General features: G+C 42.1%; 1 pseudogene; it reads right to left on the reverse strand.

Annotated features, from left to right (window-relative positions):
* Positions 1–1,993: 1,993 nt before the first annotated feature.
* LOC143618844 (geranylgeranyl transferase type-2 subunit beta 1 pseudogene) lies at positions 1,994–12,898 on the reverse strand (annotated as a pseudogene).
* Between the last annotated feature and the right edge of the window lie 1,200 nt (positions 12,899–14,098).

Below are 14,098 nucleotides of genomic sequence, written 5' to 3' on the forward strand. Positions count from 1 at the left end.
GGAGTTGAGGCAGCAACGTTCTTTTATGTTTCTGTTTCTACTAGTATGATGAACTTATAAAACCCTAATTACTATATTGACTAGTTGACTAAAAATTAGAAAAAAAAAGGAATAAGCAAAACCGGTGTTCAGGAGCCTCAAACCTGGGACACTCCAGAGATAAAACCGGGTTTCTTCCAGCCAGAATAGATATATAATATGTATATGGGTTACAAATGCTAATTTATATGGGGTTCTTCAAATTTTTTCTATATCACTTCTAAAGAAATTTTAAAAAACATTGGTGTCCCGGGACCCCGACGGCCACTATGTAGGTCCGCCCCTGGATGGAGGTGGGCCACCCAACTTCTCTCTCTCACATACACACACGTACATATATATACAACAACCATACCAGTAAGATCCCACAAATAGCAATGCTATAAACATGGTCTGAGAATGATGGGATATAGGCTAACCGTACCTATGTTCCAAAGAACAGAGAGGTTACTTCCAGAGAGACCCTCGGCTCCGAAACCCATATGCATTAGAACACATACATATAAATGTGTGTGTGTGTATAAAAGGAGCAACCAACCACAACGTGGCGTTATGAAGAGGAGTTTCAAAGCCCCGTTTCCTACATGATGATGACGTGAAGGGACTATGTTGCCCCTCCATAACGAACAACCTTACAGTTGATGCTTAGTTACTGTTCATGACCAGTTAGACCACCATTTGTTACAGATGGACCAAATTTACACTTAATGAGTGTTAACTATTACCAATGATTACCGCTGACAATAACTAATCATGATTGATAATTAGTATCTAACTATCTATGCAATTTTTTTTATCAATCATACATACATGATTAGTTTTGAAATGCATATACTATATACTAAAATAATAATTTGTTTTAGCTTCATGCAGGCCCACTGCATATGAAAATATAAAATAAAGGGATAAAAAAACAAATAAACCGGCCAACAATAATCTTGAACTTGAGGCCTAAAGGCTAAAACACAGGTCAAACCAATTCCAAACCATTAAGTCAAACACACAACTGGTTCTGGACTCCTGTTTCACATTCAACTTCAAACACACAACAGTGACAACTAACAACAATAGCATCACTAACAATAAAATAATAAAATCTATTAATTTAGAAAATAAAAACAAGCACAGTAAAAACTTTTAAACAAATACAATACAAGCAGTGTTGTAAAAATCGCTAGTCGGTATTCGGGTGGTGGGTGGGGACTAGCGATTAATCAGGATTAGTTGAGATTAATCGAGATTAAGTGGATCGGACTTTAATGTATGTTTTTCAGTTTTATAAATGTACACAGACATTTTTATATGTAATTTCAGTTTTATACTTACACAAACATATGTTGATCAGAAATTGGCTGGAATCTCGCTGGAAACCGCTAGTTTTTGTTGCAATCTCGCCGAAAATAGTTGATTTGGGTTGGAATCTCGCCGGAAACCACTGTTTTTGGTCGGAATCTCGTCGAAACCCGTCGATTTTGGCCGGATTTGACCGTTGACCGATTAATTGGCCGACTAGCCTAAATTAGTCAATGAAGTGGGGACTAGCGATTAATCGGGGATTAATCGGTGCCTGGTTGGGATTTTTGCAACACTGAATACAAGTTAATGAAGAAAAATCCTATTTACGACATCAACAGGTAGTGCGAATGAAGATTTATAAACGAAAATCCTATAAAATAGTGATATACTAAAAATTAATATCCGATTTAAAAAGAAAAGGATATAATTTATAATTAAGAAACAATTTTTTAGTAAAAAAATAAACGGGTCATAGGTCTCATCAAATCCAAATAGCTTTTAAACGAGTTATAATATCTCAATTATTTGTGAAACCATTTCATCATCAAACCTTAAGTATATTATTAATTTCCTTACAATAAATAAAAATAAAATTCAAAAAAATATATAAATATTAGAAACAAAAAATGTAAAACAACACCCGTAATACAAGGGGATAAAAGCTAGTAAAACTAATAAAATCTATTAATTTCAAAAATAAAAAACAAGCAGAGTAAAATTTTTTAAAACAAACATAACAATTAACACCACAAGTCACTTAAGAAAAATCCTATTAACAACATTAACAGGCAGTGCATAAGCCGGATCGATAACGCCCTGCTTGCGGTGCGCACATATAATGTATATATGTGTGAACCCTTGGGTGGGCTAAACTAAATTGCACTAATTTTGACGTTATTTTACTAATCACGTGAAAATAACGTTAAAAGTGGCGGAAGGTTAATCAGGCATCATGTGGTGGCGTTGATAGCCGAAAGACAAGGGCACATGCACCAATCAGCCGGTGTCCCGATGATTGAGTGTTATGTGTCTTATGTCCAAGGCTTGATTCAAAACTACTATCGAGCCGGGGGTCTCATGTCACACCCGGCCCTGAGCGGCGGAAACAGCCGGGCGCGCACGAGTGGGGATTGATAATTAAGCACGGGCCATTGCAAAACATTCAAAGATTTTTATTGCGCATGAGGAGTTTAGTACAAACACATTACATTGTTCAAAGATTACAAAAAGAAACATCCAAGTATAAAACTGAAGATTTCCTCGCTATATCCCCTTGCGCGGCGGGTAACCGTGCGCATCGAGGGGATAAAACCAAAATCTTCCAAAAAGCTTGTTTTAGATGTTCAGCGTGTGGTGCTCTAAGTGTGACTCCATGCGCTACCTAGTTATCTCCTGAAAGACACGTAAAAACATTTGAATCAGTATAAACTGAGTGAGTTCACAAGTTTTAGTAACTTGATAAAATCATTCTGAAACATTTCTGGCAACATCATTAACATCTGCTTGGTAAAATCGTATTAACACATAATTCTGACAATATTCTGATAAAAATCGTTCCGCGGGTTACGCGTGAACAAATTCTGGATACGGTGCTCGTCTATGTAAGTGGCGCAGCCACTTCGAGCTAAAATAACGTAAAACCGTCCCGCGAGTTACGCGCAGACGTTTCTGGAAAACTATGCTCGTCTATGCAAAGAGGCATTGCCCCTACGAGCTAAGGATACTGTCCCGCGGGTTACGCGCGAACAATTCTGAGAAACTGTGCTCGTCCATGCAAAGAGGCATTGCCCCTACGAGCTAAGGATACCGTCCCGCGGGTTACGCGCAGACGTTGTGCCGGAAAACAAGGCGCTCGTCCATGCAAAGAGGCGCGACCCCTACGAGCGGGCTCAACCCCATAGTACTGCCCCATGCCAGGCACTCGTCCATGCAAAGAGGTGCGACCCCTACGAGTGGGCGGATCAAACCAGCAGTCCCTACCCTTAGAGTTCCAATGGTAAAGTGATCACTTACTCGAGTTCTAGCGCACATACATTGAAAACCTTAGATAACCGTTTGCATTGCTCATCATGAAACATAACTTAAACACATAATCGCTTTCATAGCTTGTAAGTATACCATGATAAAACATTATTTAAGTACGTGTCCCTCGCCCCGAAAGCAGTTTAAAACAGTGAAAACAGTGAAAATAGGGGCTGTGAGACTCACCTGTGGTTCTTGTTAAGGGATTACTCGAGATTCGGGTTTTCTTGGTGTTGGCCTCGGAATCGAAGGTCTAGAATACGATTAAATAACAAGTATATATATTAAGATCAAGAAATAGGAGAATATAAGGGTTGGATAGTAGGTCTCAAGGTTATATTCTCGGCTTACCTAGTAACAGGATCGGAGCTGGAAACAACGGATGCTTGGGAAAGGATTAGTGCAAGTTTGTAGTTCTTTGAAGTGTGTTTTGGGTGATAATTTAGGCTACAAATTTATAGGCAAACTCAAGGGAACACAATCCCTTGCTTTAGGGGATTGAAATCTTTTCATATCTAAATGTAATGATGATAAAGTATGGAAGTTATTATTATTTACTTAAGAGTGGAGTGGTGGATAAAAGATTTTGACTTGATTTGGACAGAACATGCAGGTCTGGGGTTGGTGAGAATAGGGTGGCTGACAGTTGACTTTTCATGTTACAGTGTGCTTTTTCAGGTACTTTTGTCAGTGTACAGTAAAAAGTGGAAAATCTCTGAAACACGCTACTGTTTCCTTTCGGGCGGGAGTAATCTCCTTAACTGGAGAATAGACCAAGTGTTCTGCGCGTATAACTTGGTGCGCATAGCTTTCTGCGTATAGGACATGTCTTTGCTGCGGGTAGGTGCGTAACCTTCTCGCAGTTAGGGACTTTTGAGTTTCATTTGTAGATTCTCCAGGTGGTCTTGGTATTTCAACATAGTGATCAGTCATGTTGAAGTCAATTCCATCTTGGAGCTTCAGACAAACTAGCTCTCAACGTTCCCGCCATGCGGGTAGGTTAGTTCCCTTCCGCACGCGCATAAACGATGTAGGATGCACCCGCCTTAGCATCATGCGGGATGGTCAACCCATAGACAACATAACGTTTAAGTTACATGAAAACATAAAGCCAAATTATTCACGCATGGCGCATATAACATATGCTCACGCTGGTTCTTAACATGGTGCGCTCGCGCAGGTTGCACATAACAACTGCACGCGCTGACTAACATGGCGCGCTCGCGCAGGGCGCACATAACAAATGCACGCGCTGACTAACATGGCGCGCTCGCGCAGGGCGCACATAACAAATGCACGCGCTTATCATTTACAATCACCTAATTATTAGGTTGATTACTTAGCTTATGGGTTTGGGAAATTACCGGTTGTCACATTCTCCCCTCGTTAAAACGAATTTCGTCCCGAAATTTAGGAGACGTTGCTGGCAGAAGCCATGTTCTGAAAGAGGTGTGGGTATTTTGTGCGCATCTGGTCTTCTCTTTCCCAAGTGAATTCAGGCCCACGCCTCGAGTTCCACTGAACCTTTACTAACTTGATTTTGCTTCTGCGTAACTTTTGTTCTTTCCAATCGGTTACTGCTATGGGTTCTTCTACGAAGTGCAGCTGTTTGTCAATATGAATTTCTTCCAACGGTAAAATCAACGTTTCGTCAGATAAACACTTCTTGAGGTTGGATACGTGAAACGTATCATGAACTCCACTGAGTTCGGCGGGTAGACGGAGTTTATAAGCAACTGGACCGATCCTCTCCAGGATCTCAAATGGTCCAATGTAGCGCGGATTTAGCTTTCCTCGCTTACCGAAACGGGGGACTCCCTTCCATGGAGAGACTTTCAAAAGTACTTTATCCCCTACTTGAAACTCCAACGGTTTCCTTCTCATATCAGCATAACTTTTCTGTCTGTCGCGTGCTGCCTTAAGGCGATCCCTTATCTGAAAAATCTTGTCTGTTGTTTCTTGGATCACTTCTGGACCAGTCATTTGCGTGTCGCCCACTTCAGCCCAACACAGTGGGGATCTACACTTGCGCCCATATAACGCTTCAAACGGCGCTGCCTTGAGGCTTGTGTGATAACTGTTATTGTAAGAAAATTCAACCAACGGAAGATGGGTATCCCAACTACCTCCAAAATCGATCGCGCACGCGCGCAGCATATCTTCCAATGTCTGGATCGTTCGTTCGCTTTGTCCATCCGTTTGGGGGTGATAAGCCGTACTCATGTCCAGTCGAGTACCTAACCCCTCTTGTAATGATCTCCAAAACCTTGAGGTGAACCGACTATCTCTATCAGAAATGATGGACACTGGGACTCCATGTTTTGAAACTACTTCTCGAATATATAGTCGGGCTAACTTTTCCATTTTATCAGTTTCTTTAATCGGCAGGAAGTGCGCTGACTTAGTTAGCCGATCTACAATAACCCATATCGTGTCGTAACCCCCAGGTGTCCTTGGTAGTTTGGTGATGAAATCCATGGAGATTTGTTCCCACTTCCACATGGGAATTTCTGGCTGTTGAAGTAACCCCGACGGCTTCTGGTATTCAGCCTTTACCTTTGAACACGTCAGGCACTTACTGACATGTGTCGCGATGGCGCCTTTAAGATTGGGCCACCAATACAACATTTTAACGTCTTGGTACATCTTGTCTGCGCCAGGATGTACGGAATACCGCGTCTTGTGAGCTTCGTTTAATACCTGCTCGCGCAGTCCTCCCTTGAGAGGGACCCATATGCGGTTGGCAAAATATCGAGTGTTCCCTTTAAGTTCCAAATTCTTAATCATACCCCCAAGGGATTCAGTTTTAACAAACTCTGGTTTCAAGGCTTCTTGCTGAGCGTCTCGGATGCGCGTAGAGAGCTCTGCGTGAATTGTTAGCTTTAGGGCCTTGACCCGTAGTGTTTTTATTCGCTCCTTTCTGCTTAGCGCGTCTGCTACCACATTCGCTTTCCCCGGATGATACTTGATCTCGCAATCATAATCATTCAACAATTCAACCCATCTTCGTTGCCTCATGTTTAAATCCTTCTGATTGAATATATGTTGGAGGCTCTTATGATCCGTAAAGATTACACATTTCGTACCGTAGAGGTAATGGCGCCAAATCTTTAGCGCGAAGACAACCGCTCCAAGTTCTAAATCATGCGTTGTGTAGTTCTTTTCATTGGTCTTGAGTTGGCGCGAGGCATACGCTATAACTTTGTCTCGCTGCATAAGGACACATCCGAGTCCCTGGTGTGAAGCGTCGCAGTAAACGACGATGTCATCCGTCCCCTCTGGTAAAGATAAAATTGGCGCACTACATAACTTCTGTTTCAACATTTGAAATGCCGCTTCCTGATTCTCGCCCCAAATAAACACCTTGTCTTTCTGAGTTAGCGCGGTCAGAGGTAGAGCTATCTTGGAGAAGTTCTCAATGAAGCGTCGATAGTAGCCAGCTAGTCCAAGGAATTGCCTCACCTCAGTTGGGGTTTTTGGCGCTTCCCAGTTTTCGATGGCTTTAACCTTAGAAGGATCGACGTGTATTCCTTTCTCGTTTACAACGTGACCGAGAAAGTGAACCTCTCTAAGCCAAAACTCACATTTAGAAAACTTTGCATACAACCTTTCTTTCCTTAACAATTCCAAAATCAACCTCAAGTGTTGCTCATGCTCGGCCTTGGTTCGAGAGTAAATTAGAATATCATCTATAAACACAATCACAAACTTGTCCAAGTATGGTTTGCACACACGGTTCATCAGATCCATGAATATAGCCGGCGCATTAGTTAGCCCGAAAGGCATCACTAAGAACTCATAATGGCCATATCTGGTTCGGAAGGCTGTCTTTGGCGCGTCTTCCTCATGGACCCTAAGTTGGTGGTATCCTGACCGTAGATCTATCTTCGAATAATAACTGGATCCCTGCAACTGGTCAAATAAGTCGTCAATCCTCGGTAAGGGGTACCGATTTTTGACTGTCAGCTTATTCAGCTCCCTGTAGTCAATACACATCCGGAACGAACCATCCTTCTTCTTAACAAACAGTACTGGAGCTCCCCAAGGTGAAAAGCTTGGGCGTATGAAACCCTTATCCAAAAGTTCCTGTAACTGATTGGATAGCTCTTGCATCTCAGATGGAGCTAATCGATAAGGCGCTCGGGCTACTGGCGCAGCTCCTGGGACCAAATCAATTCGAAACTCGATTTGTCGCGGTGGGTGGCGGCAATCCGGGCAGATCTTTAGGAAAAACTTCTGGAAATTCGCGCACTACAGGTAAGTCTTCAATTCTTCGCTCATCTCCCTTCTCTATTACATGCGCCAGGAAGGCGTAGTACCCTTTCCTTAGGCACTTGCGCGCCTTTAGGCACGAAATCAGTTTCGTCGCAACTCCCTTTCTTTCCCCTTGAATCATCAAAGTTTCTCCGTTCAACAGTGGAATCCGAACCTGCTTCTCATGACAAACAATCTCCGCGAGATTCTCGACCAACCAATCCATACCTACCACAATATCGAAACTTCCCAAATCTATTGGCAACAAGTTTATATTGAACTCATGACCTCCCATGACTAATACACATTGCTCAGTCCTTTCATTCGCGCATAACTGCCTACCATTGGCTAGTTCTATAGTATAAGGTTTGTCTAGCCTACTGGTCGCTAAGCCCAGGGAGTTTTTAAACTCATGGGATATAAAACTTAGGTCAGCGCCAGTATCAAATAAGACAGATGCATAATGACCGTTAAGCAAAAACGTACCGGTTACCACATTCGGCTCTTCCTTTGCTTCACCCGCGCCGATCACAAAAGCTCTCCCGCGAGCTTGGTTTCCTTTCTGTGGGCAATCCCGACTGAAGTGTCCAGGCTTCCCGCATGCGTAGCAGCTGTCGCTCGATCCAGCTTCTCTGATGCGACAATTCATCGCCTTGTGTCCTGGTCTGCCACATTTGGCGCATTCGATTTTTGCGCATTCACCCTCGTGGTGATACTTGCATTTGCTGCACCATGGGCGAGGCCCGCTGTATCCTTTCCTTGATGGTTCCGCGGCTTGAATCGCGTAAACCCTTGTGCTTTCCTGCTTCTTGGGCGGTGGCTGCTTGAAGTCTGACCCTCGGTGGGAGTTCCATTTCCTCTTGGAGTCAGAGGTTCGCTGCTCGTTCAAGCGGGTGGTCAACATACCCGCACGAACCGTATCCCTTGTAAGGGTGATGGCTCGCGCAACCGCCTCATCGAAGGTCGGAGGTGCGGCGGCGTTGAGCGGGACTCTAACGACAGGAGGTAACCCAAAGATGTACCTCTCGATTTTCTTTTCTTCTGTGTTTGCCATGTCTGGCACCAGCTGGCAAAGCTCGTTGAAACGATTGGTGTAGGCATCGATATCCGTTCCTACCATGGTGTGGTTCCAGAATTCTTGTTGCAAGCTCTGAATTTCTGCGCGAGAGCAGAACTTTCTCATCATCATTTCTTTCAATTCTTCCCAGGTCTTGTGAAGAGCAACTTCTCGCCCCAAAGTCTTTACTTGGAGCTTCCACCAAGACGAAGCTGCTTCTTGGAACATGCAGGTCGCGTAAAGGACCTTCTGGTTTTCACTACATCCGCTGATGGAGAGAACGGTCTCCATCTTGTCAATCCAATTGTAGAGCCCAATGGCTCCTTCGGTGCCTTTGAACGGCCAAGGCCTACAGGCCATGAATGTTTTATAGGAGCATCCTTTGTTCAAGGCTCCTGATTCGGGTTCTGGGGTCTCGTTCTCTTGGCGACCCTGACTAGATTCGGCCTTGCTGGCCTCATGCGTTGCAATCGCCTGCGCGATTATTTCTGCGAGCTCCTCGGGTGTCATGGTAATTCCCTTGGCTCTGGTTGGAGGCATTCTTTTCATAAAAAGAAAATATAACAAACTTAGCGCATGTACTCAGAGCACATAATGTTCTTATCTCTAGACACTGTGACCCGTGTTCCTAAGTGCGTGTGTGATTTTTCTTTTGAAAATATTCTTTTGAAAATATTCTTTGAAAAATATTTCATGCGATTCCCCAAAGGTTATAGTCTATGTTAAAAACTTCTTTTCCTAGTTCGCTATAACCAGTGCTCTGATACCAATCTGTCACACCCGGCCCTGAGCGGCGGAAACAGCCGGGCGCGCACGAGTGGGGATTGATAATTAAGCACGGGCCATTGCAAAACATTCAAAGATTTTTATTGCGCATGAGGAGTTTAGTACAAACACATTACATTGTTCAAAGATTACAAAAAGAAACATCCAAGTATAAAACTGAAGATTTCCTCGCTATATCCCCTTGCGCGGCGGGTAACCGTGCGCATCGAGGGGATAAAACCAAAATCTTCCAAAAAGCTTGTTTTAGATGTTCAGCGTGTGGTGCTCTAAGTGTGACTCCATGCGCTACCTAGTTATCTCCTGAAAGACACGTAAAAACATTTGAATCAGTATAAACTGAGTGAGTTCACAAGTTTTAGTAACTTGATAAAATCATTCTGAAACATTTCTGGCAACATCATTAACATCTGCTTGGTAAAATCGTATTAACACATAATTCTGACAATATTCTGATAAAAATCGTTCCGCGGGTTACGCGTGAACAAATTCTGGATACGGTGCTCGTCTATGTAAGTGGCGCAGCCACTTCGAGCTAAAATAACGTAAAACCGTCCCGCGAGTTACGCGCAGACGTTTCTGGAAAACTATGCTCGTCTATGCAAAGAGGCATTGCCCCTACGAGCTAAGGATACTGTCCCGCGGGTTACGCGCGAACAATTCTGAGAAACTGTGCTCGTCCATGCAAAGAGGCATTGCCCCTACGAGCTAAGGATACCGTCCCGCGGGTTACGCGCAGACGTTGTGCCGGAAAACAAGGCGCTCGTCCATGCAAAGAGGCGCGACCCCTACGAGCGGGCTCAACCCCATAGTACTGCCCCATGCCAGGCACTCGTCCATGCAAAGAGGTGCGACCCCTACGAGTGGGCGGATCAAACCAGCAGTCCCTACCCTTAGAGTTCCAATGGTAAAGTGATCACTTACTCGAGTTCTAGCGCACATACATTGAAAACCTTAGATAACCGTTTGCATTGCTCATCATGAAACATAACTTAAACACATAATCGCTTTCATAGCTTGTAAGTATACCATGATAAAACATTATTTAAGTACGTGTCCCTCGCCCCGAAAGCAGTTTAAAACAGTGAAAACAGTGAAAATAGGGGCTGTGAGACTCACCTGTGGTTCTTGTTAAGGGATTACTCGAGATTCGGGTTTTCTTGGTGTTGGCCTCGGAATCGAAGGTCTAGAATACGATTAAATAACAAGTATATATATTAAGATCAAGAAATAGGAGAATATAAGGGTTGGATAGTAGGTCTCAAGGTTATATTCTCGGCTTACCTAGTAACAGGATCGGAGCTGGAAACAACGGATGCTTGGGAAAGGATTAGTGCAAGTTTGTAGTTCTTTGAAGTGTGTTTTGGGTGATAATTTAGGCTACAAATTTATAGGCAAACTCAAGGGAACACAATCCCTTGCTTTAGGGGATTGAAATCTTTTCATATCTAAATGTAATGATGATAAAGTATGGAAGTTATTATTATTTACTTAAGAGTGGAGTGGTGGATAAAAGATTTTGATTTGATTTGGACAGAACATGCAGGTCTGGGGTTGGTGAGAATAGGGTGGCTGACAGTTGACTTTTCATGTTACAGTGTGCTTTTTCAGGTACTTTTGTCAGTGTACAGTAAAAAGTGGAAAATCTCTGAAACACGCTACTGTTTCCTTTCGGGCGGGAGTAATCTCCTTAACTGGAGAATAGACCAAGTGTTCTGCGCGTATAACTTGGTGCGCATAGCTTTCTGCGTATAGGACATGTCTTTGCTGCGGGTAGGTGCGTAACCTTCTCGCAGTTAGGGACTTTTGAGTTTCATTTGTAGATTCTCCAGGTGGTCTTGGTATTTCAACATAGTGATCAGTCATGTTGAAGTCAATTCCATCTTGGAGCTTCAGACAAACTAGCTCTCAACGTTCCCGCCATGCGGGTAGGTTAGTTCCCTTCCGCACGCGCATAAACGATGTAGGATGCACCCGCCTTAGCATCATGCGGGATGGTCAACCCATAGACAACATAACGTTTAAGTTACATGAAAACATAAAGCCAAATTATTCACGCATGGCGCATATAACATATGCTCACGCTGGTTCTTAACATGGTGCGCTCGCGCAGGTTGCACATAACAACTGCACGCGCTGACTAACATGGCGCGCTCGCGCAGGGCGCACATAACAAATGCACGCGCTGACTAACATGGCGCGCTCGCGCAGGGCGCACATAACAAATGCACGCGCTTATCATTTACAATCACCTAATTATTAGGTTGATTACTTAGCTTATGGGTTTGGGAAATTACCGGTTGTCACATCTCACCGGAAGCAGCCTCTCTATCCCTATGGGATAGAGGTAAGGCTGTCTACATCTTACCCTCCTCAGACCCTACCATAGCAATGATATTGGTGGGATATACTGTGTACGATGATGATGATGATGATGCATAAGCCGGATCGATAGCCTTCAACCCCGGATATTCAAGAAGCGAAAGACCCGCAACGCCAAAATAAGTATGAAACACATCGACAGCATCATCCGGCCAATCCGAAATCCCTCCATCCCAAAATAAGCTTCTCGGGCAGACCATTCAAACCACCCGAGTCTACCTCTCGTTCACATAACCACCATCCTAAAATATCCTTATCAACATAACGTAAACAACCCGTTATCGCAAGTGCACCTATACAACAAAATATTGACCCGAGTGTGACTCAGCACCCGGGTTGCACCCAAACCCGCCATCAACATTCTTGCAAGTTAAATAAAATGTACTTAACCGCTTTTTCAACATTAATTTTATCCAACTGTTTTAGTAACGCGAGAGCACATATAGCAATGTACGAAAATCTAGTATCTGTTTCACCTAGGTGTGGCAAATGTGACCCGTTGGGATGAATGAGTTGTATTAAAATATATATAACGGATCAAAATGAGTCAAACTAAAAAGAGAAAATGATTGAAACAGGTTGACAGTTCTCGAGGTTTTTTTTTTATTAATGGAAGGAGAAAAACAGAGGAAAATTTTTAGTATTTTTACTTTTTAAGTTTTTGATTTATATTTCAAGTTATAGTTTTTTAATTATTTTTTAAAAATTTTTTAATGATGGGTTTCTGAAATTTCAACCCATTTTGACCAATTTCAAAAAACCCCTCATTAAAATATTCAAAAAAAATAATTTAAAAATCATAGCTCGAAATATAAATAAAAACCTAAAAATGTAAAAGTACTAAAAGTTTCCTCCGTTTTTCTCGTTCCATAAAAAAATAAAAAAAATAAAACCCTCGAGAAATGTCAACCCGTTTATATACATTTTAATACAACCCAATCAACCCAACGGGTCACATTTGTCACCCCTAGTTTCACCCCATTTGTCACCCGAAAACGATCCATCGTCGTTATGAAGGGTAGTTATGTAACCCAAAAGACTAGTCTGATAGGTGAGGGAACTCATTTGGCTTATAAACCATACATCAGTTGCCCATACAACCGATGTGGGACAAGTTTCAATTATACCGTTGAGACGTGCTTATTTTTATCTATATGTTGGCATAAACACTACATAAAACCGAGTTTGTTAAAATTTTATTAAACATTTATTGAACATTTCGATACAAATTTGACACATCTCGATTTTGAGAAAATTGTATGACAACATGTAGATAAAAATAAACACGTCTCAACGGCATATTTGAATTTATATATAACCTTATATGTTAAAAGTTATCAAAGAAAAACCAAATCTGAGTAAAATTAGTTATAATAATGTAATATTAAAAAAAACATAAACAAAAGAGACCAAACACATCTTGAAAGATGCGTTGGAGGCTAACGGGCCGTGAAAGACACGTTTGGTGGTCAAACATATTGTGAAAGACGCTTTGAGGCCAAACATGTCGTAAAAGACGCGTTGAGACCAAACATGTCGTTAAAGACGTGTTTATAATGGACTATCCTGAAAACTTTTATTTATAGAGACAAAAATAAAACCTCTCTTTATTAATAGGACATTTTGGGAAATTTTGCCTAATAAGAGGATCCATCACTTGTGGGTGGGATAGTAGAGTTGGGTTCTACAGTGGATACTCAATTTTAATTCATACTTATGTTAATTTTGGTGGATTATGGCAATGAAGGGTTTGGGCTAGCCATTGAGCAAGGTTGTCAGTTCGAATATCGAGCTCATCCGAGTTTTCGTCTCACCATGTGTTACGCTAGAGAGCTTTGCTACTGCGGCGGCATAACGACTGTCAAGTGACAACTGATAGTATGGTTTTCTGGGGGAACGCAGCCGGCGGCATGGTTTCTCGTGGGAACGCCCAAGCCAAACTTTGAAGCCAACGTGGGTCCATTTAAGACAATATAGTCTGACCAAAGTAAGACAATGAGACTCTTCAAATTTAGAGATTGTGATAGTCTAAAGACAAGAAAGTAACCATTATAAAAAAGTATTAAAATAATAGGGTGCTACCCCCTCTTATTTATTTCTCGTAAATGTAGCCCCTCCATTAAGTGTTATGTTAATACGATTTAAACATTTTTTTTTCTTTACCGTTTGTTATTTTTTATTATCATTATTGTTTAAAAAAACTATTTTTTAAAGATTTTTTTCCTTTTTTTGGTATGTTATAAAACAATTTTTTTTTATTTTAAA

Source organism: Bidens hawaiensis, unplaced genomic scaffold (genome assembly GCF_021521415.1).
Source record: "Bidens hawaiensis isolate Kalapana, Puna unplaced genomic scaffold, B.hawaiensis_p1.1 tig00002343_1, whole genome shotgun sequence".
Taxonomy (NCBI): domain Eukaryota; kingdom Viridiplantae; phylum Streptophyta; class Magnoliopsida; order Asterales; family Asteraceae; genus Bidens; species Bidens hawaiensis.